At 37.0% G+C, this 27,598-nt stretch overlaps 1 protein-coding gene across 1 annotated transcript in view; it reads right to left on the bottom strand.

The window, feature by feature from the left end:
- The window catches only part of znf804a (zinc finger protein 804A), a 49,407-nt gene that overhangs the window by 20,346 nt on the left and 1,463 nt on the right, over positions 1-27,598 (bottom strand). The gene's annotated exons all lie outside the window — the stretch shown is intronic.

Genomic DNA, 27,598 nt, shown 5'->3' with positions numbered 1-27,598 from the left:
GTGAATAAGACTAAACCTGATTAACAAAAAACATTGTAAAAGTTGTAACTTGTAACTGTAACCCATGAAAATTAGTTTTGTAGTTAACGTCTATACCTGTAAGTTGGTTTAGTGATGTTGAATAAAACAGTTATTTAGATGTTGTATTTGTAGGTTAAATTTTTTTCAGTGTATGAAATATGTGAGCAGATTGTAACGGGTCATTGAAAAATGGAGGATCAAATAATTATATGGCAGATCCAGATCCGGCTTGTTCCGCCATAAATTTAGCAATGCTTTGAGGGAATTCACTCTCATCATAAAATGATTCTGACAAAATGATTCACGAACTACATTTCCATAAACTAATGTTCTGATATTCTAACTCCACTCTGTAATATGCACAGGAAAATCAGTTTGATTAATTCATAAATATTTCCAGTAAAAGCAGACATCCAAAAAGATTGTGTTTGAGAATGGATATGGAATAGATTATGCCACTGGCATTGCATTACAAGCTGTCATAGCACATGGATTACCCATAAAACAGTTTGATTCATTCAGTGATGAATGATTAAACATTCAATAATGAATGTGTCTCAGATATCTTCTGCAAACAATTATTGTGACACAGGCTTGACAGGTGTGATTAAGCTGTGATGTCATCATATGGTAACTCATAACCTTTGTAGGACCCATGAAGACTGAGATTGCATCTCTGTAGCTGATGGGAGAACAGAGAATAAGAGGCTAACATGTTAAAGGTTAATATATTTTACATTTGTTTTGGGAAACAAACAAGTACCACAAAAAAAGGTTAAAAAAGGTAAAAAAATAAATAAAATAAAATAAAAAATAAAAAAAACAGCATGGTAAATAATATATTTATGTCATATTATTAGTAATTAAATGAATAACACTTAATCATGGTCATTATTCAATGAAATTATTTTTAAAGAAATTTATAAAATGGAAAAATTAGGATTTTTTTTTAATTTAATTTATGTAAAATATTATAATTATCATAAGATAATACTATTATACTTATAATAGTATAAATTTTATTATATAATATATATATATTTTTTGTGACATAAAAAATTAAGTCATAATTCAGAGTTTTATGAGATAAAATTAGAAGGAAAAAAAAGATTGTTTAAAATAATAATTATCATATTATTATTGCTTATTTTTCTTTTTTGGTTGTTTAAAGCTTGTGTTTTAAATGCTTTTAAATATGGAAGTAATATTTTAAATATCTTTTATTTTTCTGGTTTTGCTGTACGTTCCATACTGATTCTGTCCCCATCAGTAAGCAAGTGTCGTGCTGTAAAGTAATTATGGCTGGCTTCTCTTGCAGCTGAGAGGCAGGTTCTCTCAAAGGCAGTCCCCACAAATGTTATATAAAAACTAAAATACTTCAGGAGCATCATTAGAGTGCAAAATTACTGAAACAGTAATTCCAATGGCAATGAAAATTATTATCCCAAATAATGAGAATACAGTATGTAGGCCATGGAAGCTAGGATAATGTGCAACGATAATTAATAAAGTGCATAAGCATTACATTACAGCAGCCAAAATTCACGTTAGTAACAGCATGTGCTCCTCTGTTCCATTTCCCGTGCCAGGTAATGTAGATAATCTACAATCAAATCTCAACGAAGGGCCACGCTAACCTTTGAAAGAAATCAACCAGACGTGAATTATTCTGATTGTCAAATGAATCAATTAGCCAAGTTGGGAGCCTCATTTTCCTCTCTGCAGCTTTCACGGGCAACTTGAGAATGAACACGTGTGTCAGCACTTTAAGGAGAACCCCCTTCAAACTGACAAAGCCTGTGTATTCTCCTTTTACGATAACTGATTGCAAGCTATCTGCCTTTGTTTGCAAGTGAGAGGCAATTAAACAAGTGGGTGCTTTTCTTTTCGCACACTGTGATGGAAATTGTAGAAGATGGAATAATTCTCTGTAGTTAATAAAATGAGTGTCATACACTGAAACAATGGTTACAGGACCCACTGTCATTCGCAGTTGGGATTCAGAGAGAAATTTTGTGCTCCTATTCATTCTTTTAATCCTCGCTGTCTCCATCTCTTGGGGAAGCGTTTGCTTTATCAAAAACAGGCTTAAGACAAGAAACCATGGAAACAGAAAAAGAACCCTGTCTTTCCACACAAGACCTGCGTTCACGTAAAGTGGCAAAGTGAGCGTTTGGAGTGGTATTTTTGAACTCTGTGTAGATGTGATCAGAGATGTGATAATGTGTCTTCTGTGTCGTCTCTCATCTAAAGTTTGCTTGAGCTCCATGTCCCAGCCCTCAGCTACACCAACATAATGCACCGCCAAGAATTGCCACTGGGAAACTGATGAGCTTAGATAATTGCTAGTGAAAATAATTCTCTTAAAATTTGTTTTGGAGATTTTGCAAAGAAATCACGCGCTAAAGTTTGTCTATTGCTGCCTTGCTTGATCTTTACTCCCTCCTAAATAGTGATTGTGATCTTAGATTTTGTGTTTTGTGGCTGCAGTAAGATGTCAGAGATATTTTCACTGTGAATCCTCCCTTTTCCAGTCTTTAAAAAATTAATTCATCTGAAAAAGTTCACTAACTCTCTCGTCTGAACAGTTTGTGTTGTAACGAAACTTCTACAAACCTGAAATCCTAAAATCTACCTCAGTTAACTTGTATGTATGCAAGCAATTAAAATAACATAATTGCAAACTAAGATATAAAATGCGGATTTTACAGTATAGTTTACATGAACATTTTACTTAAAGCCTTTATGTATAATGCATAATAAAAGTATGTTTTAAATAGTTAAATAGTTTTAATGCATTAATTATGCCCTGTAATGCAGCTTATAATGCATTGTACAATCTCATGAATAATTGTAACCACATTTAATACATTATAACACACCAATTTATTGTTAAACAATGCATTGTAAATTCACTTATAATTATTTACGACAAGATATAATGTATTACAGTGCACATGAATAATTATAATGCATCATATCCTTTAATATCCCTTTATAATGCAATATACATAAGGCTTTAAGTAAAGTGTTACGAGACTATCTAATCATCTTTAAAAGAAGAAGTTTAACTGTGAAGTGAAACTGCATGATATTTTAGAGAATATATATATATATATATATATATATATATATATATATATATATGTGTGTGTGTGTGTGTGTGTGTGTGTGTGTGTGTGTGTGTGTGTGTGTTCAGAGAATATATTGTGAATTACTTTTTTTCTACACATCACTAAATGTTGTAAGATTGAAACTTTAAACAACTTCTGTTCTCTACTGTATTCCCTAAAAACTTATATTATTAGGATATCAATTACAATATAATTTTCTGCATAATTAACATAATTTGGCTTCACAATTAAATGTTGCTTTAAAGATATTTTACTGGAAAACAAGAAAACTGAGTGCAAAATAGTAAACAAAGAGGAAGAAAATCTCTGCAATAGGAATTCTTCAAAATATGCTCTGGTGAAAAAAAATTAAAGGTCCACTGGATAATTTATTCATCCTGAGGCATGCTGAAAAATTATTTATTATTGGGAAGCCATCACTGGAAATTAGTTAAAATTCTATCATATAAGCAACATCACAAGCAGAACTAATGTGCATGAACAACATTCTCCATGACACCCTGGTCCTTAGCAACAACAGAATCACTCCAGATGTTCGAAGATGTTCACTCCAGGACTGAATGATGATTATGAGTGCTCACAGCCTAGTTCACATACACAAAGCGCCCCGGCTCCCCTCGTTCAGCTCTCTCTTATCAAGTTAATGAAATAGCACTGCTAGGGGGAATTAGATTAAGGTTGCAGACTTTTAATCACAGAGGAATCTGAGAATTTTGGGGGATGGGGGATCCAGATTTCTCATTGATACACGAACAACAACGTGAATAAACGACGACTGATAAGTCCCAAGGACAACGGGAGTCAGGTGTCAGGAGCTATAAACATTGCGGCCCAGGCGCTAGCTGCGCACAGTCTGTTGTTTGGGATCCTGTCGTGGGTTATTAGCAGCAGTGGGGGCAATGTTCACTGGGAGAGTCCACGATCAGGCAGCTGCGCACAGGCGGTCAGGGAAAGAAGATGAAGCATCTGGGCTGGAGGTCTCTAAGGACATGGGGTACATCTGTACATCACTGATATCACATGCTGCTCTACTGACAACATCCGTCCATCTGAGCAACCACAATCGCAGCACATGTAAAAAGGCATTACTCTGATATATAAGAGTAACGATTTTTGGACTTTAGTATGATGGATACTTTGATCTGAGCGCCACTGATGTCCATGCAATTGTGTTTGATACTTCACAATCTACACCAAACAGAAGCAAATTGTTTTAATTAATGTATAAAAAAAAGCAAATGTATTCTCTGACTTACTTTCTATTGTGAAAAATAAAAAATACTTAAAAAAATACTTACAATTATTAATAAAAATCAGTGGGTTCAATGGGGTTGTTGGACCTCACTGACCTTCAGAAAACTGTCAAATATTATCTTAAATGTGATTTCAAAATAATAATAGTTATAATAAATAACTAAATAAAAAAGCTCCTGGTGTGCTGTGCTTGTTTGCAGGGCTGCACAATTTAGCGAATATTGTGATTATATATCAACATGACTACAAAATAATAATGCTGTGTTATTCTTAGAATTATTATTCAATAAAAATATTAAACATAATAAGAAATATTTATATTGTAATATTTACTATTGCCAATATTACTATGTTAAATGGCTTACTGTAAAGTATTGAATGTGAAAATAAAAAAAAATATACATTAACATTTACAGTCCTTAATTTTACAATTTTCAAACTTTTAGACATAAAAAAAAACAATGGATAATTTTGCATATTCACTCAAAAACCCAAAACTCTACTTCACTCTGAAAAACATATACGTATATGTATCTTATTAAAGCCTTTACAATTCAACAGTCACACTTAGCCATATCACATTTTTGTATTTCAATTAATAAATCGTGGATCTTAAAAATGTTCTTCTAAATATTATTTTTCATTTTGCAGAATAAAGAAACTCAGAGTGGCTTGGAAGAACATGAGAGTGAGTAAATGTTAATAGACTTATTGGGTGAACTACCCCTTTAAGTCATAAGACGGATACATATGCTGAGGTTATGTGACAGTGCAATAGCAGCCTTTAAGCCCAAACAGAGTTAAAGGCACACAACTGACTGTGAAATGTCTAAAAGGCTATGGCTTTGCACATAAAAGTGTTGGCCCCTTTTGACTGCATCGGTTTCGGTCCTCGGTTCATTTTGAAATGTCAACTCTGTTTTGACTGCCACAATCACAGGAACTGATACAGGCATCTCTGCTGTTCCAATGGGAAATAAAAGGTGAAAGCTCTCAAAATCTCCTTTTAATATGACCTTTACTGACCTCAGAAATGGGTTAAGATGGGAGTGCAGGTGATGAACTGTTTTAGAGGGTTTAGGAGAATGAAACTCAATTTCATATGGCTGTGAGAAGCTGTAAGAATTGTAAGTGGATTTATAGGAAACACCACCAGAGTTTCAAGAGAACAGCGTATGCATAGCAATATAGTCACAAAAGTAAAGCACAATGGCAGTTGTACTGACACATGATAGCTGTTCTAAAAGTTTTTATTTTTTATTTTGTATCATGGTTCTATCAAACCAGACACACTTTTATAGACTCGCTGTCATGCAGTCTTATGCCAAGTTCATTTTACAGCAGTCGACATTGCTTCTTGTCATATCTGTACAGGAACATTTTTGTACTTCACAAAAGATAAAAGCCATTGATTCTTGTGATTTATCACTGTAGCAGATGTTTCCTGCTGTTAATGTTAAACTAAATTCACCTGCAGTGAGGAAGAAATTGTACCTGATGTTGAAATAAAAGACGTGGCTTGTGTAATTTCACGCATTTCAAGTCTTTACCTGATGAACTCTCATTGTACTTTTCTTTCTTTCTTAATACTGAAGTGTACAATTTTTCTTTTGTCAAAAGGCAATAATTCACCCAAAAACTTAAATTCTGTCATCAATTACTCCCCCTCAAATTATTCCAAACCTAAATGACTTTCTCTCTTTTGCAGAACACAAAAGAAGGTATTTAGACATTTTTTTTTTTTCCTTTTTAATTTTTCTGTTCATAAAATGAGAGTCGGTGAGGTCCCAAAAAAATGGAGCCATATCTTCTATTTTCAGAACAATGTCAGTCAAACAGGTTTGGAACAACATGTAGGCGAGCAAGTGATGACACAATTTGCACTGCTCAATCCAACACAGCTCAACCAATGACATTAGGTTGGGGGTGGGACCAACTATTTTTGCAAGTTCACTGCAAGTGACAAGAAAGCCACCAATGAAAATGTGCTTCTCTATCAGTGCATGTGGAAAAACTGGCATCGGAAACTGGAGAGTCGTTCGTTCCGCTTCACGCTGGGCACCATGACAATGAATTTATTCACATGATGTACACAGTCTGATGGAGTGAAAAGGTACAGTATGTAAGCAACTAATTATTCATCTGTTGCTTAAACGAGGGTCTTGACTGATCTGACAGCAACTGTGAAACAGCATGTTCAGATTTAGAATCAAATGATATTCAACGTGAATTTCTCACTGGCCATCTCAAAAACATGAGAATAAATTCAGAGTGATGGTTGTAAACTGGGCTTTCCGTTTCAGTCAGGGAGCGCTTGCTTTCAAACCACCAACTACATACAAATTCTTTCTCGGTTAATGCTTAAATATTAATAGGGCACTGCATGGAAAAGATGCAAGAGCTAGAGAATGAATCTAGTTTATAGTTCCATTTTCCTTACAAGAAGCCAAACTGATCAAATAACTTTTTTGTTTTTGTTTTTTTGCTGAAACTTTGAAATAGAGTATGCGATCTCGAGTTGAAGAATGAACCAATGGCAGTACTGCAAACACAGAGAAAAACAGAACCATGGGCCAGATCTGAAAGGTCAGTGTAATTGCAGTTTTACAGACTATTCATTGAGGTACACACAGCGATAGACGGCTTTGTTGGTGTTGTTGCTGTCAACAGTTTTGATAGCATTTCTGAACAAAGATTTCGTTTTGTGGGGGAGTTGTTGTTATAGTATACAGTGAGTTATAGAAGTGGTTTTGAGATCTAAGCGCACAGGAATTCCCCATCTACTCCCCTGAGTCCTGCGCTATAGGGGCTAGAACAGCAGCATTCTCTCTTAATCTGATCTCATTTTGCTTTATGGATTTTTTTTCTTATCCTCTCTGATGCTTACATCATGAGCGCTGCTGCTCTTGTGTGAGCTGAGGCCATATCATGATTGGGTTTTTACAAGGCGCTCCAAGCCATTTGAATCTGGCTTGTAATAGGTTTTTTTTATGACCATCCTCTCCTTCTCTCTGTCAAATTTGTGTGTGTGTCTGTGTGTGTGTCTCTCTTTCTCTCTGTGTGTGTGTGTGTGTTTATAGCTTATCTAATTATGTTTCAGGTCTGGGCCTGGAACAATATTATATCATAGCCCCCCTCACCAATACTTAACATTTTGCTAAGGCCACATTGCGTAATAAAGCAGTGGTGAGATCAAGACATCTAAAATGCAAACTGTCAATCTGCAGGACGTACTAATTAAAAAGCCATCAGGGGGCCACAGTCAATCTACATCATGTCACAATCCATAAATCTGCATATTATTTTTATGTTGAAAACATGCATCTTTTATAGGAAGGTTGAGATGCCCCCCCCCCCCACCATTTATTTTCTATGACGATAAGTCTAATACAAAGGAACCATCTCCATTTGTCGAGCAGAGAATTCATTTCAGTTCATTTTATGTTTTACAATGAGTGAACCTGGATATGTTTTTAATGTATTGTTAAGTGGTTGCAGTCATTGTCAGGAGAGCATGCAGGCAATGGCGAAAATATGTTCTCTCCAGTACCCAGTTCCTTATCTATCACTTGTCAATGGCTCGCTACACGTATGAAATGATAAAACCAGATTGCAAACAAATGTATTCCATGACTGATGCACATCTATTAACATAAAGACATACTACTGTTTTTATGCAATCTACAGTAGTCACATTGGAAAAAAATGTGCCTCTACTTACATTTTACCTCAAAACACTTTTACAACAGTACTTGATTAGGAAACCAATACATTTTGACGTTTGCGTCACATAACCAGCCCCTATATATTTGGATATTCCGCTGTTGTGCTTGGAAGCACACCTGGTACAGCATTGGACATGCAATGCAGAGCGCTCGATTTTGATTAAACACGAGTTACGATTAAAGAGATCAAAAAATTGGAGAAGCAAGCTAAAATGGCAAATGTATTTTTGTCTCAGATTTGCTTTCATCAGTGTTGTGTACGTGGTACATTATTTTCAGACATGACAGCTTTAACCTTTTAGTGCCACTCACTGGACATGTTGTTTTCGAACTGCCATACATACAACATGACAAGCCAATAAAATGTTGCCTGATTCATGTTTATCTGTGTCAAACTAAAATTATGCACACTTTAGCACCACTCACTGGACATTTCACTTTGTAAGTATTGCAAAACATCCAAGAAGCTATTTTACCACAGGTTTTGTCATAAAATGTTTGTTTACATTTCAATTTCACTTGTAAACCAGCAAATACTCTACTACAAACCTGAAGTCTAATATATCAGGCCTAACATCCTTTTGTCAAGTCACAAGTAGGATGTCTGTAACCCCTCCCAGGGGATCATTACAGTTTAAAGTCATTTGTATGTAATCTGTAATCTCTCGTATCTGCCATACAATGAAGGTGAGCAAACCTCTCGTCACTGGGTTTCATGATATAATGGTGTCAGATGACTTAAGTAGATGGTGGAGCACTGGGATTTGATTGTGCTTCTGTGTCACTGCTGTAATGATGATCTAAAATGAATGTAAATTAAAACAATAAGACCCAAGAGACCTTACATTACAGAGATTTTACAGAGCCAAGGTTAAAAGTTGCTGTTAGGCACAACATGAAGGATGGCACAAGAATATGATAAAAGACACCAATGTTCAATAGATAATTGCGTTTACTTATGATTATAAGAATAACAGATTAGACATTCTTAAGAATACAAATTTTGTCTAAATTTGTTTACTGTAGGCTATTTATTACTTCCAAGTAACTTTAACTAAAAGAGGGATAGACTTGTTAATAAATATAGAAAAAGTGTGATCACAGCTGTGTATATCTGCTACATTACAAGGAGTGTGACTTATCCAATTTGTCAGAATTTAGAACCGGAATATTTATATTTAAATAGGCTGTTTCAAGATACACGCTGGATTTTTTTTTTCTTCTTATAAAAGGTTTACACATAAAGTGATCGCCTTCAGCAGTGACTATTCTAAATAATGTCAGCATATGTGTGTGTACATATTCCTTGTCTTTTGCTGCTGACAATACAATACAATCTTCAATAAAGACAGATGGTTTTTGCCTGCAGTCTATGTAGTTAGAGGCAAACAGGGCCTTGCTATCTAGAAAATCTAACACGGACAACATAAAAAAGAATACTGTGTGCGCACCTTTACTTTGGATCTTTTCTAATACATTTCCAAAATAATTGTTTACTTATTTTTCTGTTTACTTGTGTAATATTCTTATAAGATTATCCTTAGATTGTGCGGGTGGGTTAGCGTGATTTGGTTGTTCCTCTTAGCTTGTTTCCACGCTGACTGATAATGACTTCTTGTCTCCATCCCTGAGAGTCTGCATTCCTCTCTCTCAATCCCTCTGCACTCCAACTCTGCTCATCTGGAACCATATTCTCTCCCATCTACACCCCCCGCCCCAATTAAGGGTCTCTGTAACAGACCCTCTGGAGGACGAGATGTGGAAGCATGACTAGCCACACCCGAAAAACAGAGATGCACACACACATATGCAAACGGCCCTGCAAAGCAACCCACACGTTCATGCAACAGATATTCCTATGCGAAAAAAAAAAGGAAAACACTCCATTATAAGCCTCAAACAGCATGAAGCACATTCACAAGAGTGAGAAAAGATTAAATGCTGGAGGACTGAGAACTAAAAATATACTAATGCCTTTGTAACTAACCTACTCTGCTCCGTTGCAAGTCAGCAGGGACCGCATTACAAGCGCCGTCATTCTATAAAGGATAGCAATCAAAAGAACTCTGAATGCGAGGTTGCCATAGCAGAGAGAGGGAGTGTATTTCTGTCTTGTGATGTGGCAGAGAGGATCAGAGTGAATACTTCAGCTCTGGCATATTTAATATGGTCATAGTCGCTCTGCCTCTATATGGAGATGCACTACAAAGATCCAGCAATGTATGGGTGTAACAGAATCTGAGCTGCAGATAAAGAGATAGCTGATTGAAAGGGAGAGGAGAGAGTGATTGTTGTTGGCCCAGATAGCAGCAAAACAACAGAGAAAATTGGATAAAAGGGAGTTTTGGTAGGGTTACCGTATCTAATCTGTCCAGGACTGCTAGTGTGTGACGATGGCGTGGGATGTTCCCCAAAGCCCTTTCTGTGAGATAGAGGCACTCTAATTCACTGTGCTGTGAACTCTCCACAGCTTGCTCGACAAGAATGTGCGACATTTGAAGAGAGAGTGAGAATCTGAAGGGAAAAAAAAGAGCGAAGGGAATGGCACTCTACTAATTGGAAGTTTACTCTGTACTGCAGTAGCACTGTTCAGATTGCATCATGGAGTGCATTTAAATGTAATAAAAATCAGCTCATTCTAAAAAATACAACAACAAAAAAACCTATGGAAGTAAAAAATGTTTTGACTGATTCTGGATCATACAAGTAGAACTGCATGTTTTTTTTATTATTTAAAAAGCAATTTAGTATAAAATTGTGGCGCTTGTTTATAAGGCTGTACAATTAAAAAAAAAAAAAAGATTACCAATATGACTATAAAACACCACCACCACTACTAAATTATTAGTATTACTCCACCTAAATTAACAAAATAAGAATAAAACAAAATTTAAAATGTCTGAAAATGTAAATATTTATCAATATGACAATAATAATGAAAAATGTGTAATACTTTGATAATAATAATGAATAATTTATATATTTTAAACTATAATAAATGTATGATAGTAAATTATAATTCATTATTTAACATTTCACTGTAAAATCAAGAATGGCAAAAGCAATAGTATTGTGTAAAATAATGTAAAATAATAATAATAATAATTATATATATATATATATATATATATATATATATATATATATATATATATATATATATATATATATATATATATATATATATCACAAACATTTTTAGACAAAATACGGTACATACCTCATTCACAGAATGAACATTTCAAGGACATTTTGTGACATGTTGAATCATGAAATTTAATGCACAACAAACATTTCTTAAGGGCAAATTGCATTTTGTAGTTCACAAAACAACTTCACTTAAATTCTGAATGAAACATAGATTGAACAATTGCTTAATATGCACATATTTTCAATCTTTCTTTGTACGTAATGCATGAAAGAAACCTGCATTTTGTCATTAAATTCTGTCAGATTATACATTCAGTCCACAAAATTTGTCAGATCACTTTAGGCTGATCAAATATACTGTTTGTAGATTATTTTAGTGCAATTATTTTTTTTAACGTTGAGCTGCTCATATGCTCACCACCACACAGTGAGGCATGCTGAGACGCAGCTGAAATGAGATGATAAAGCACCACGACTGGGCCACACGCTGAGGGTGTCTCCTGCCTTCTGGAGCTGCACCGTACCACCCAGTGTGGTTGAGCCTATAGAAATCTGTCATCCCTCCGCTGAGCTGACAGAGGGTCACATTTCAACATGAACAACGTTCCTCATTTATAAAGTAATGAGAAATGAATAAGTAAATGAATAGATGTGCCTTGATATAGCAAGAAAGTCAGTCTTGACCTCCATCAGATACGTTAGACCTGACAGAAAGCCAACCACTAGTGAGGATGAGCAATGGACCAAAGGTCAAACAAGGTGATTTTTAATGGAAAGGCAGCCAGCAGGGAGACAATATGCCAATCTGGTGCTAGTTGTGACAAAATTAATTCCCATCACAAAAGAAATCAATACTCATTGTAGCCTCCTTCCTCTTACACAGCCATTTGTCTTTTGAACAGAACCCTGTCACTTCTTCTGGCTGTCTGCAAATTATTCACACTTATTCAGTGGATCTTAAATTCCCAAGGTGCCTGCACAGGCTTCTAGCTCCTACGAGTCCAGTTTAATCAGTAAATTGTGTATTTTTTTGCTCTGTAGTACCAGATAGCAGTAGAGGGGCCTGTATTGTACCCAGGAGAATCTATCAACGGGAGAAGGATTGCTTTCCCCCCTCACGTATGAAGAAGTATATAATACACACTATTTAGATACAGGACAGTGGATGTGAAATGAAAGGAGTGAACTGATAGGTTGCAGACTCCATGCTGGATCTTGGGAAACCCATTTCTCTTCCATATCAGACCTTCAGCTGACACTAGCTGAACAACAGCTGCAGATATTGCACTCTGCAATTTTATTTCACTACATGTCTGATTGAGGGGTTGGCAGCAAACAAGAAGCCCGCCAAGAGGGGGCATTTCTGTCTCCCTGTGGATGTCTGCCTGAAAATAACCTCAAAAAAAGTGTGATATAGCACTCTTGTATACAAATATTTAATTGGTAATAAAAAATTACAATTCTGTCTTCATTTACTCACCCTCATGTTGTTCCAAACCCATATGGTTCTCTTTTGTGGAGAAATTGTGAATAATGTACTGGTTGCTCTTAACAGTAACATTTAATGGGCTGTATCTTTACAAAAAGATAGAACAACACCATAAAAGTAGCATTAAGCTTCTGCAGATGATTTGAGTGCTATTTGAAGGCTGACATTAAAGCTATTATTTTGTGATAATCTTTCACTCTAGTGGTTATTCCACAGCTGTGACCGGAACATTCAGTCGGTGAGTTATCACTGAGTCAGTGAATTAACCATTCAGACTGGTTTTATCAATTAACTGAAAAGATCTGACTCAAAAGAATGATTACTGGTTATGTATCTCATGAAGTAAAAGAAGAGCTCAGATAGTTGTCCAGATTTCAGTCGAAAATGACTTAAATTTCTTATATAAAGCAGTTTGTGCCCATAATTTTAAATCAACTGATGCCACACGATGTCAATTTCTAACCTGTTGTTTATTGACTGTAACACTGAATATATGTCATAAGGAAGAAAAAGATTTAGAACAACTTGAGATTAAGTTTTAATTTTCATTTGAAAGAAAACTACACTATAAAATCTATTGGTATAATGATTTTGCACTGTTCTCCACTTAGGATTCACTGTTCTTGCTATTGAGTGGCCCTCTTAATCAGTCATCAGCCAAGTGTCTTTCCCTCTTAAATGAGAGCACAAATGCCACCAATTTCTGCAGAGAAAAATAACTGCAGTTGCAAATGTCACAAGACCCAAAATCAACAGTAATAAGCACTTTGATCAATAATAGATCACGCTGTCAGGTACAAACACGTTCTGCATTAATTAGCTGCACACGAGGCGGAGGCTGAGCCAGGTTTATGTGGTACACCCCTGGATGTGAAAACAAATCCAATAGGACCGATCCAATGGAAATGAGGGCTTTGATTAGCCTATGACATAGAGAGGAGAAAGACATTAAGGCCACTGCTCTGGTGGATATCTGTCTGGGATCAGCAGCGTGAGAGAATTGTCACTGAACTGCTGATGTGCACATGGTGTGATCGTATCATGAAAAAGCAGGAGAAAGATTGACAGAGAAGCAATATGATGGCAAACAGATGATTTGATACAGGTAAAGGACAGATAAGTTAATTATGTGTCGTTTGATCACATATTTAACAACTTAACCCTATAGTGCAGCTAATTTTCCCTCCCTACAAGGCATAAATATAATTCACAGGATACACTAATTGATCATTAAGATGTATATTAATTAAAACTCCTCTTCTTGCTTCATTAATGAACATACACTTTAATGATAATTTAGATGGGGTTCAGATTTCTTCTGTGCTGTTGGGACCAGTAAAACCTGAAATCACTAACATTATGGTAACAATAGTACCCATGAGAAAAATAGCTCAGTAAACATACTGCTTAGTGGAAAATCTAAAAAGAGACAGGCTTATATTAAATCCCCAGCAAGAAAAATAAATGTTTGCATTTGTGTGTATGTAACTCCATGTTGCTCCAGGAGGACCGTCGCTGTCACTAAGGATAAAAGCATCTGCTGAATGACAGTTTGCCATTTAATTTCTTACTAAATCTGGACATGACACATTGCCTATATGTAATCACATACATAAATGCAGATGGAACATGGTAAAACGGGGGCACATACAGTATGTAAACAATTATAGCCTTAAAGGAATATGTCTGGTTCAAAGCAAGTTGAGCTCAGCTCAGCTACATGGCATCTGTGGCAACATTTAAGAAAAGAACGTATATTTTATTTTAATTGATAAGACAATAATTGAGGTTAGAGTGAGGCTCTTAAGATGGAAGTAAAGGATTTAAAAACCGAAGCTTATAATTTAAAAAAGAACTAACATTAATTCATCTGTTAAATCTTGTATACTATTTGAGTCATAAAACTGTTGTTTTAGAAGTTATATTGTCATGGCAACAAGGAAAGTTTGTAAAATGGAACATAACTTCACAAATAAAAGGTAAGTAATTTTAAGTGTGGCTACACTACTGAAACAGTGAGTAATATGTAGTATTTAGATTGTGCTCTTTCACTTTTACTGTAAGTGCCTCATAAAACCCAGATTTTTGCTTTATTAAAAAAAAATTAGGGACACGTCAAAATACATTTGGGGTAATCAACATTACTTAATACTCTCTCTCTCTCTCTCTCTCTCTCTGTATTTATATATATTTATTCATATATGCATACACACAATTCATCAGATGCATCACATATGTTATGGATATCAGGATTATGGTGAATATTTTTTTTTTTTTTTTCTTATCCAATTTTAAATTTCAATTGTTATTTTTCAATTCAGGAGCACAGAGTCTCATAATATCACAACCTGTTCAACAGCCCCCTTTATTACCCCAGCTCTATTTTTATGTGTGTGGGTTTTAAGTCAGTTCGTAGCCTCAATGCCTCTGTTTATTACTACTGCTCTTCAAAGATGGATTGCATTAGCGACGAGCGAACTCAGCCCGATACAATAACCAACTGCTACCTGGACAGGCGCCAGAACAGTTCTAACATTAGCTCCACATCGCATATGTCAGAGTCAGTGCGTGATCGGCTCTCTGAGGCTGTGATTGGGGCAATTCAGAATGGCAAATCAAATCAGCTTTAACAGGGGACGGCTGTAAGTGCTAGAGAAACACTGACCACACATTAATTATTAAACACAGAGATATCAGGCTTATAAATGTACACTGCAGATACACCTCCACGGTGGCGAGGAGATGCTATCTGAACCTCACAAATAGGGCCCTTAAGTGCCCCTGAACCTGAGATAAATTTGGGCAATCGAAGAGCTTGTACACACCGCAAGATTGCACGTCTCCATTAAAAACTACAGCAACTTGTGCCCAGGTTATTTTGAGGTAACAATCGAGGCTGGATAGTGAGCAATGTGAGGGCGAACATCACCCCGCTTTGCGGTGACAGCTGTAGTCATTGTGCCATTTAAAGCAAGACCATGGGAGCAGAGTGTTCAGGCGAATGCGGCAATATTTACAAAAGCATTGTGAAAGCACAATGGCCGACACAATGCCTCTGGACCGCAATGAAGAGGTGAAAATCCCTTCAAAGCTTCCAAGTCAATAATTGTTTGCTTAATAATATAGATAAAACAATGTTTTGTTTCCTTTTGTTTGCAAAAACCACCCTTTAGTCTCTCCGGGGTCCATTGTTGACTAGTGCAGAGCAGGGAATCATGCTTCTGGCAGCGAAGTAGAATCCCAATACATGTTCCCTCTGTCATGCATTTCAAAAAGAAGCTTAATTAGTCTTCCAGCTTTTAAGACGCTCTGGCTAATGAATTTCATTAAACAAGAAAGTGGCCTGATATGTGGGCACTACTCTGGCAGATGAGAGGAGGGGAGTGGGTGGAAAGGGAGGCTAGCTGTGTGGGTAGTTGAACAAAGATACAGCCTCCAGCAAAGACTTTATAAAATACACAAGGATGCCCTGCAAAGCTACTCATTATGTAGACAATGACAGCCATCATACTGCTGTGAACGTATGTCCTCCTGCATCCCATCAGGATCGTTTTAATGAAGTGGGTTTGGAATCGTAGGAGAACTGTGAGGTAAGTCTTTGGGGTCGCAGAAATGCATCTACCTTCTAGACTCTCTGCTGAGACTGCGAGAATATGAGCCAACTCCTGGCACCTGCCCAGGCACTGAGCTGAACCCGACCCTTCCCCTGGGTCCTAGCCCGCTCCCTCCCCTCTGTAATTTTAGTCTTTTGAGCAGAGCCACTACACTGATAAACACTGCAGCAAGGAAACTCAAACAATGTAGTGAATGTATCCCAACACATCTCGAGGTGGTCTGCACTTTCAAACCCAGCACTGCGGTGAAGCACTAAATTTATGAGCAGGATATTGAGAGTTGCTGGAATCAAGAGTGCATTTTAAATCAGTTTTGAATATTATTAAAGGGAAAGTACACCCAAATATGTAAATTCTGTCATCATATGCTCATTCTCACATTGACTAACTTTCTTCCGTGAAACTATAAAAGAATATATTATGAACAACTCAGTGGGTCTCTAAAGATTGCAGCTCAGAAAAAGGACATAAAGGTAGAGTGAATTTAATCCATATGACTCGACTGATATATTAAAAGCCTTCTAAAGCAGCATCCTCAATTTGTGTCATGAACAGAAATGTAATCCCCTCAAATCAAATAAAAACATTGATCAATCCCATGTTTAATGTAGTCTGTGTATTCAAGCGCTGATCAATGTTTTGAAATTAAATAAAGACCTTAATTCAATCTGTTTATCATACACCCTCAAAAAATGTCACCCTTAAAGTGAAGCTTTATTTACCAATACCCCAACTATGTTATTCCTTAAAGGCTCAAAGTAGTGCCTTGAAGTTTCATGTTTTAACTCTTATGTACTAATATGCACAGTTTAAGAGGTAGATGAGGTACATAGTTGTCCCTTTACAGTTATAGTACGCCTAAAGGTATAATTAAAAAGAAAAAAGAAAAAAAATCTGGCAGTATATGAAGTAAATACACCAATACCAAGTTTTCCTGGCAATGTACCAATTATACTTCAGGGGACTTCAAGTAGAATGGATCGATTTCATGCTACCTTTATGTCCTTTTTGGAGCTTGGATATTGGACCCCTTTGACTTTTGTTAAATGGGCAAAAAACAGCAGAGAAATTCTTTGAAATATCTTCTTTTTTATTCCATATAATAAAGCAAATAATATGAGGCAGAGTAAATGATGAACTATCTTATTAAAGCAAACTCAAGGTGGTCTGCTCTTGCAAACCCAGCGCTGCGGTGAAGCAGTCAATTCATGAGCTGGATATTGAGAGTTTCAGGACCTAAAAATGCATTTTAAATCAGTTCTGAATATGTATTAAGGTGAAAGAGGCTGTATGTATTGAAACGGGGTCAAATTCACCATTCATCCAGAATAGAAAAGGAAATGGGAAATTATAAGGGAGATAATGTTTTCACACAGTTGGAAACATTCTAATAAAGAGGATAAGTGTATGAAATGACATTTACGCTCTCAAACGCAGCGCCACACACCCAACCCTGCACGCAGAAATCGAAACACACAAACACAGGTACGCACACACACACAGAACCTGCTCCATAAAGCTGTCTCTTTGAGCTCTGCTGCTTTAATTTACACAGCCAGTACCAACTCTATCTCTCTTCACGCTGACCATGCACATTCCCCGGGATCCTTCCACTGCCATTACCGCTGCTGTTGTTTCAAGCAGAGATTAAATAAGAGGCCAGAGGAAGATAAATTCTGAGGATCTGCTAGGCTGTCGGACCAAAAAAAAATCAATGATTTTTCTATGGGAGAATTCTAATGAAGGTACGGAGGTACTAGCCTTACAAATCACCTGCAGGTTTAGATATATTTGAAGCTCTATGTGATCTTCAGAACCCTTTGTGTAAAGCTAAAGAAAGAACTAATTAAGGTTGCTACGTAAAATAAAGAAGCTTCTCGCGCTAATACGTCAAACAGACACTTTTAAAGCATCTGTTTGCGCTATGTGCATTAGGTGAATAACATATGTCGACAGAAGATGCTGAATTAATGGTCAGAGCTGGAAAATGCGAGGTTTTGTTGTTGTCATCAGTCTCTTCTGGCACGGTGAGCATCTCACTCACAAATACAGCTCCTCAATCTTATTTCCTGACTCTCAGATAGATCTATCTTCAGATTTAAAGCCCCGCTCGGGTATCGGAATAGAGAGTCAGCGCAATATTGATTATTGGGCTGGTGTTGACAGCGTTTTCTACAATAAAAATGCTTGAGTAGAAAGTTTAGAGTAAGATTGGTGATGTCATTAGCAAGGAGAGATTACAGGGGTCATTCAGAGGTTGCTTTGGGGACTGTCCTAGAACGTCATCAGAGGGAGAGAGAGAGAGGGATTATGGGATAGCATGCAAACAGACATATTCCCCACACCACACCCCGGTCCTTCAGTTAGCCTCAGAGGCTAAAAGAGATTACTTCAGTGTCCCAAATCAGAGAGATCTTTCAGCTGTGCCTGATGTAATGTGTGCCTCTGCGGTGTGAAATATGCACATATTAAAACTTGATCTTTCAGACGTCTCTCAGCATGATAAAAAAAAGCCTGTACACAATGACAGCTATTCTGTTCAACCAGATTTCAAATGCTTTGGAGTTTATGGTTGAAACCTTGTCACAGCGTTCTCTTATTTGGCACTGTGTGTACATTTGTTTGTTAAACTTTCATCTCACCAGCATGCACACCACAAGACAAGCGGACTCGCACTAGAGCGCAGGGGCAGAATGCCGTGAAATTGCTGTGATCGTGTGCACGTGCAGTATATGAAGTGAAACACCATAGGCTTTAAACGCCTGACAGGCAACGATGAAGTTTGTATCCTACTGTACATTCACAAGTCAACCTGTTTTCTGATCTGAACCGAACCTCAACAAGAATCGCTTTGTTATCTGCTTAGGTGTTTATTAAGGCTTTGAAACAGGGATTTAAATGTCAATAATCGCCATGGCTACCGCATGAAAGGCTGGTGGTTTCCTCTTCTTTGAAGTCCAGATCATAGCTTCTGTAGAATGAGAAGACGTGGTTATCGGGAAGAGATCTAAAATGATCTAACCATAAGTAGGTTTCAAACATTACTAAATATTGTAACTTTAGGTACACCATCGTTCAAAAAATGTGGGTTCTGTAAGATATTTTTATACCCTTTAATACTAATTGTAATCAAAAAGCTTGCATTAAATTGATCAAAAGTGTCAGTAAAGATATATATTTTTATAAAACATTGCTATTTAAATTAAATGCTGTTCTTTTAAACTTTCTGTACATTTTCTTTTTTTCTTTAGCATATTATAATTATTTATGAAGGAATGGCTGCTGAAAATTCAGCTTTGCCATCACAAGAATAAACTACATTTGAAAATATATTAAAATAAAAAAAGTTTTATTTTACATTATTAAATTTACTGTTACATTGGAAAAACATTTTTCAACAAAAGCACAAATAAATTTTCCAATAAATAATTATAATAATGATGATGATGATGATGATCATCAGCAGTGTGGATTATTGAATGTGATATAATGTATAACTGTATAAACTGAACACAGTCTTATGATTACTGTGGTATAATTTATTTCAGATTTATCATCCTTAAAAAGCAAATTGTAGTTGTGGACATTTTACGTGTCTGTCAGACAGCTGCTTCCTGTCTAAGTGGGTGGTTCTTGGCCAGAGTAATTGGCTAAAATTGCTAAATGGCCCAGACTTTATTGTAAGAAATCTGGCTCTACAAAAATAATAATTTCTCACGACCTGTCTTTCATTCAAGCAAAAAAAAGAAATCTTCATTTTAGAGCCTCTTAAACGCATTGTATACAGTGCATTTCAATGTATATGATTTCCCTCCCATCTTAATGATCCATAATCATGTACAAGATCAAAGGAATAAAATTAGCTTATATGATTAGCAACCTACATTTTTTTTTTTCAAATTTAAATCCTAGCCATTTTATATACAAAAAAGAGATGTAGAGCCATTTAAAAATGAATTATCATCTAGTAATTTCGTCAGTGATTTCAATCCCTTTTTGAACAGTTACAGTTTACCAACACTATCTGAGGCTTATTCAAAATAACGCTGCCAAAACTGCACAGGCCAAGGCGCAGGGTTTTTTTTTTCTCTCTGATGTCTCATCATCTTTAAGCACACAGTAGATCACCGTCAATTAGCTGACATTCTGATCATTAGAAACTGCTCACATGCAGAGCGCAGTCTCCCAGCAAACCATGGCCAGAGATTTTAAATGTGTTTGGAACACAAACGCATTGACGTGCACAAATACACACAAGAGAAATGACAAAACAAGGCACAGACACAAGTACACAACCAGGTTCAAACACACACACACACACACACACACACACATTACAGTTCAATATTCAGCAGCTATATCAAACAGGAAAATGATTCGAAATTGTAGCCAGCAAAACATAATCAGCATTTTGTAGTGAATGTTTATGGTGATTAGGTAGTTCTGATGAATCTATTTCCTAGAGTTATTTTGTACAATTAAACATAAATCAGTCTGATATGAAGCTCAAGTGGCAGTGGCTGACCCTGACTCCACTTTCCGGATCTAAATGATTGCAGATTAAGAGGCGGTTGGCAGGAGACAGCATAGCCACTGCCGCCCCATCCTGACTCCATTTTGCCCAGAGACAAAGGTGACGACACTTGAATAATTAACAACCACAAATAGAGACTTTAAGCCGCTCTTTCTCTCTGGAGTAGAGGAAGAAAACATAGCGTTGTGAGACAGGGATGGCACTCTTAGAAATACCTGCGTTTTGTATTCAAGTTTCTGTATAATTTTAAAATAATTTGTTGGTTTTATACAAGGATACTTCTATATAGCACCCTTTTGCTTACAATGATGCAATCTAAACTTTATCAGAAACCACGCCATTATTGAGAAAAATAAAATAAAATAAATAAAAATGTACTTAAGTTTAAGGTGATGTTTCATTCACTCAAATTTACAACAACAGCACACCATGCTACTTGCTGGCAATGGATGTGCTATAAATGTGTCCCTGCTACATTTTACAGTAAATTATAACTACCATCACTCTGGTATCGCTGGGACATTTATGATTCAGCAGCACAGACTGGACCCGATCAGATTTTCTGTCACTCTCGGTTGGTCTACAGATGGTCTGTACTGGATAACATCTAGTTGCTGGATTTTACCACAGTTTGAGCATGTCGCTGAATCATTGAGTTTTGAGATTGTTTGGTTCATCTGTGGCATTATCTGCTGCAGACACTACGTGCTTATTTATTATTGTGGTGTCTTCAAATTCAGATATACCTCCTCCGGACCATCACACCCCTTGTACACTCTCTCTCTAATTGTCTTTTTTTCATGAGCTTGAGTATGATTTATCTAGCAGGGTGTTCCCTGCTTACACATACACTACCTGTAATGGCAATTTTGTAATGGCAATTTTCCAGTTAAAACATTTACACTGTTATAAAAGTTTTCATTTTCAAAAGAATTATGTAGTTTTAAACTTTCTATTCATTAAAACAATCGCAAAAGTGTCATACTATCCACAAAAATGTTATTATTATAATATATATATATATATATATATATTTTTTACTATTTTTAAATAAATAAATGTAACCTTTAACAATCTTACCGATTTCACTTTTCTAAATGGTATTATATACTTGGATAGACACTGATTCATTTAAACTGTACACCCTTTCATTTATCAATTTATTTATAAAATTAATTCTAAAGGAAATAAATGTAATTTAAAAATAATATTGCTAAATGTAATTATCATCAAAGCTCAGTCTAAACTCAAGGCTCGAAGTATGAAGTAAATCTGGAACAGTATAACGTTACAGTACAACATTAACATAATAACATCATGTCACACATCAAGTACAGGCACAATCGTTCCGACTTCTCTTAAGAAATCACCCAGAATTTTCCAAGAAAATTGTGTAAAACTTTTAGTATTTCATTTAGTCATTTATATGTACAGGTCGACAATAAAATCCAATTAAATTAACTTACAATTTCCATGAATTATCGGTAGCTGTTAGTACATGAATATCATACATTTTAGTGTCTCTCCAAATGTACTGTGTGTGCGCTAGAACCACACTCTAAGTACGAATACTAATGAATAGTAACGAGATCAGGTTGGATTTAGAAATAAAGAGAAAAAAAGTGTTACAAGGTAGAGTGAGAGGAAGCGAGAAAAGAGAGAATGAAAGAGCAGCATGAGAGCAGAGCAGAAGTTAATTGACTTGAGTCAAAGACAAAAGGTCTAGTATTCAGCACTCTAATAATATCATTGTTTGCTGAAGTACCTGAATACTAGACAGACAAAGGGAGAGATGGAGAGAGGTAGGAGGCTCAGTGAACACCTACACACTTAACTCAGAGCTCATCAGAAATACTGTGGTCACCTTGAGGACTCCTCACAGCCCCTCTCTCCGCCTCTTTCCCTGGATCTCCATCTGTTCTCAATCGCAAACATGGCCCATCGGTGGTCGTCTCCCTGCGATCGGCTCCGGTAAAGCGGGAGGTGGGCAGCAGTGAAGCTCAATGAACTGAGGGTCTACTGCTGTGTTGCTCAGTGTTTACAAGCTTGCTTGGTCCGCTGCAGATTTTATTAAATTTTTTCTTTGAAAAAGGAGGAAAAGAAGCGCTTCACTTCTATCAAGTATCAAATCAAGTGAGACGAGGCAGCTGGGATGCTCTGCATTATAATATCACTCAAAGGAATGGGGAACATTAAAAGGCTCTCAGCACTCATATTGCGGTGAGTGGCTATAAGCAAAGATGGGGACTCGTTCAATTACTGGCACAACCACAGGGCTCTCTTTCCAGCGCTGCACCTATACCTTCCCATACCTACTGCATTCACTGTGCTGCATATTTCATTTATATTACATAGCATAAACACACAAGCAAATAGAGCGTTAACGGGACAGTTCACATAAACATGAAATGGTCATCATTTACTCACCCTTATGTCTTTCCAAACCTGGATGCTGTTATTATTATTATTATTATTATGCTCACTAAGACATCATTTATTTGATCAAAAAACAGTAAAAACAGCAATTTTGTGAAATATTATTACCACTTAAAATAACTATTGTCTATTTTATTATATTTTAAAATGTCATTTATTCCTGAAAAGTCAAATTTTCAGAATAACAGTCTTCAAGTGTCACACGGTCCTTCAGAAATCATTCTAATATGATGACAGTGATACTAATAAATATTTTTGCGGAAACCGCAATGCATTATTTTACCCTATAACCTTACCCTAAGATAGTGCTCACCAAAAAATGTTTTTATATGGAAAACAACTACATAAATATTCTTTAAAAAATTGTTCTTTTGTGATCCACTGAAAAATAACAACATACTGTATAGTTTGGATCAACATACAGGTGAGTACAGTAAATAATGAACACTTCTGGGTGAACTATTCCTTTAGGAGTCATATGCTTTCAGGGTCAGAGTGGATATGTCACAGGCAATGGTATAGCAGTATCCGTCCCTTAGGAGACAGGAATGCTGCAAGGAAGCCTCTCTATATGCTGCCCTTCAGTTGTACAAGGCTAGAGCTCAGGGCTGGCAGGGTATTTTTACTCCACTGCTTACGAGTGCAAAACCCTCCTGACGCGTACAAAAATGCCTGGCAAAGTTCAAGCGATTATATAGAGGCGAGCGCTTCGGAGCAAGAGATTGGTCTCACCGTGTTAGCCGCTTATTCTGCATTGAAACAGCAGGTAAATTATAGATCCTTGTGGCCGGCGACTTAAATATTTATGAGGGTAAGACAACAACAATGGGTTGACAGCATAGGATCGCCGTGAACGTTTCATCTCTGAACATCAGGTGAGACGAATACAGGAAGGAGAAAGGGTAAAGCTGCCATGCTACTGTGTAATTGTGCTATTATACCTCAGCAGCAAGCCTACAGTGAAACCCAGCTGTGCCTTTGTGCCTTCTAAGTACACAGTTTATTCAATGGGGTATTTTCTGTGAATCAGTGTGAAAATGGGTTCACCGTCAGTAGAAAACATGGGATTAGCACTTTTATAAGGGCCCCTGGAATCTGCGGCGTGCCTCTTTTGTGAAGAGAGGAGGAGAACAACACAACCAGGGCAAGAGATTTGATTTGTCACAGTGAATACCTCCAAAACACACACACACAGACGCACTCACAAAAGAAACAAACACCGTGTCTGCGGGGTTCAGAGAGAATGATTCCATTGTTATAAAGTTAACAGCACTGTGAAATGAAATTGATGCAGCACTAGCAGGCAAAACGCCACGTTCAGGGTATTTAAATGAACCTGGCGTTTATGAGTAACAGAAGGCCATGAATGGAGTGAATTTTAATCAGCCGAGTGCGAGCGTGCCACACATTTGTCTCGGGCGTGTGTAAAGTTAACTACATCTGTCTGCATTCGGCAGTGATGACAAGCCTTGGGTTCTCCCCGTCTGTAAATAATGCATGCTGCACGGTGTGATATCTAAATGCTTGTTTCTCCCTCACACCTGGATGGAGCCATGTGGTAAAATGCGGCGGAAGGTTGTAGAGGCTAATCGTCTGAGCCACTATATTAATTACCCTGCAGCAGAGCTTGTGCATGGCGGCCTGGTCACTGCTAGAGCTGGATTTCTGCTGTAATTCTCAATTAGGAAGCAACTCGGCGCGCGTCTGCACACACATACGCATTGTGTTCCCAAATGCAAATTGTCGGGCCAGCTTTCCCAGCAGGGAAAGACAAAGGGTAAGAAGAACATAATAACATTTTGCCCTTTTTCAATCCCTCTCCTCCCACTGTTTCAGTCTCTTTCTCTCTCGCTTTCTGCGATTAAGCTAGTCTGCTGCTGCCTCGTCTCTTGCACACAGGCAATGGTGATTAGGGCTTCATAGACTTCTGTGCTTTGAATGGTGGCAAGAAGAAAGAGCATGATATACAACACAAATAGGAATATCAGAGCGACAATGGCAATTTAATTCTATGCATATCACGTTAGCAACATCCAATCTACACAATCGCCCAGAACCCCTGTGCAATCAGCACAAGAGCTGATTATAACACCTGTTCATGCTGCCACGCATCTGCCAATAGAGGCACTGTGGCCATACATTCTGTATAGTTATTCAGCATAAGGATCCTTTCCCAGAGCACAATGGTGTCTGAAAGAGGCATCACTGAGTGGAAATGGATGCTCACAGCACACAGCTCAGCGGGGAGATGGGCTGACTTAGCAGCGACTGTGAGGAAATCGATACCAGCGTTGAAATAACCCCGTTGATACGCATATTCATTCAAACTAATGCAAGGGGCAAAATTCCACTCAGGCGCTGGTGTTCACTCTGTGTCTGACTTTATAAAAGTCCACTGATATGGCACCACTCCAATCAGGTACTTATTCAGTTTAATACAAAGGATGATGTTTTTATTGCCTTATCACACCTGGACTAAACAGAACAAAAAAACTAAACAAAAAAACAACAACAATGAAGAGTAAACTAAACTAAAAACAGAGCAAGGCAAAGCAAAGCAAAAAAAAAAAAAAAACTACAACAACAAAGCAACAAATCTAGCAAAGCAATTCAATGGTAAAGGCTTCATATTGTAGGCGTCTTTATAACACTTAAAATAAACATAATAAATTAATAAATTTTTATATATTACTTTTTAATGAAGACTTAATACAAAGATTTAAGAAATTACATACCGTATACAATACTGTATGTTATTTATTTGCTACTCTAATATGACAAATGACATAAAGCAACCGAATATATAATGTTGTTATTAATAATAATAATAATATGACCAAAGTGAGTGTTATTTAATTTTGTAATTGTTTTCCAAACGGTGTTAAACATTCTGTTTCAAGAATTGTTCCAATTTCTTCTCCAAAAATGTCACAAGTAACACATGCTCAGCATCAAAGTCACTGTTATAGGCCATTCAATACGCGAGATACACACAACTTGACTTGTTTTCATTTTTCTCTCAACATTATCAATAGCTTGACTCTTTCACTTGAACCAAGCCATCTGATGTACAGAGAAAGCCATCTGATGTACAGAGAAAGCCGGGAGAGCAATTTCCTCTAATTACAAAGATGGACTTTACTGAGTGGTTCTGTATTTTCACAGTAGAAAAGTCCATGATATCATAAGAGTGACTAAGGGAGCACTCACACTCTCAGTTATATCGTTATTATCCTTCTTCCTCTCCTTTCCTCTGCGTCTGAGCCACACAGAGCAAATGTTCTACAGCACAAAGCTTTTCTTCTGGACTAAAATATCACTGCACCAGGAAAAGGAGCCAGATGGCACTGCACCAGCGCTGGGATAAGCACAGCTTTCTTAGTCTGCCTTTCATACCCATACATCTGAATGCGTATGTGTGTGTGTGTGTGTGTGTGTGTGTGTGCAAGAGTATATGAGATTTACAGCTGCTCTATACAGCGGCGGGAGTAATGAACAAAATTTACTGTTACAGATCGTCGGCAGTGATGCACACAATGCTCTGCCGTAATTTTACATTAACTAACACCAGATTCTCCCTGCAACAGAGTGGGAGATGTGTCGGATCTGATACTTGCATTGAGATCGAGCCGACAACGGTCACCGAAACCTCATTCTACTTTTAGTCCGTGTTCGAGAAACAATCTGTTGCTGCATTCACAGTTACGCCACCCAAACGTTCCCTCGGTATAAGCCTTTCAGCTGGAGGCGGGAGGCAGATGAGCAGCATTGGCGCTTGATCCCAAGCCAAGAGCTTCAATATTTCATCTCCAATCATTTTTGATTCTTTTGAAAAGAGGAGGCTGCTGTCAAGAAATCTCTGTTCCCCCAACTGACAGAGATGACACGGGCAGGCTTGAGAAGAGAGCAGTGAAAGAGAGTATGAAATTTCACTTCCACATTAAAAAGCTTTGAAAGATGCTTTCTTTCAGGAGCCGAGTGCTTTAATTAAATTACACTGTACGGCTGCATCATTCATCTCATTACTTTGTATTTATAATCCTGCTTAACTTGCCAACAAATTGAAAAACAATCTTCAAACTGCTCTTAAGAGTAATTATGAAAAATAATATTTTACTAACACTGATTTTGTTTTTAAATTCCTCTTTGCACTGCCCTAGACATGCCGTGTTTAGAGAAGAGTTTGTGAGTAAATAGAGGCAGTTTAATGGGGGCAAAAACAGGAGGATTATTTAGACGGC

Source organism: Carassius auratus, chromosome 9, assembly GCF_003368295.1.
Source record: "Carassius auratus strain Wakin chromosome 9, ASM336829v1, whole genome shotgun sequence".
Lineage (NCBI taxonomy): Eukaryota > Metazoa > Chordata > Actinopteri > Cypriniformes > Cyprinidae > Carassius > Carassius auratus.
The sequence above is the reverse complement of the archived record's forward strand: the minus strand, read 5'-3'. Positions and strand labels throughout refer to the sequence as shown.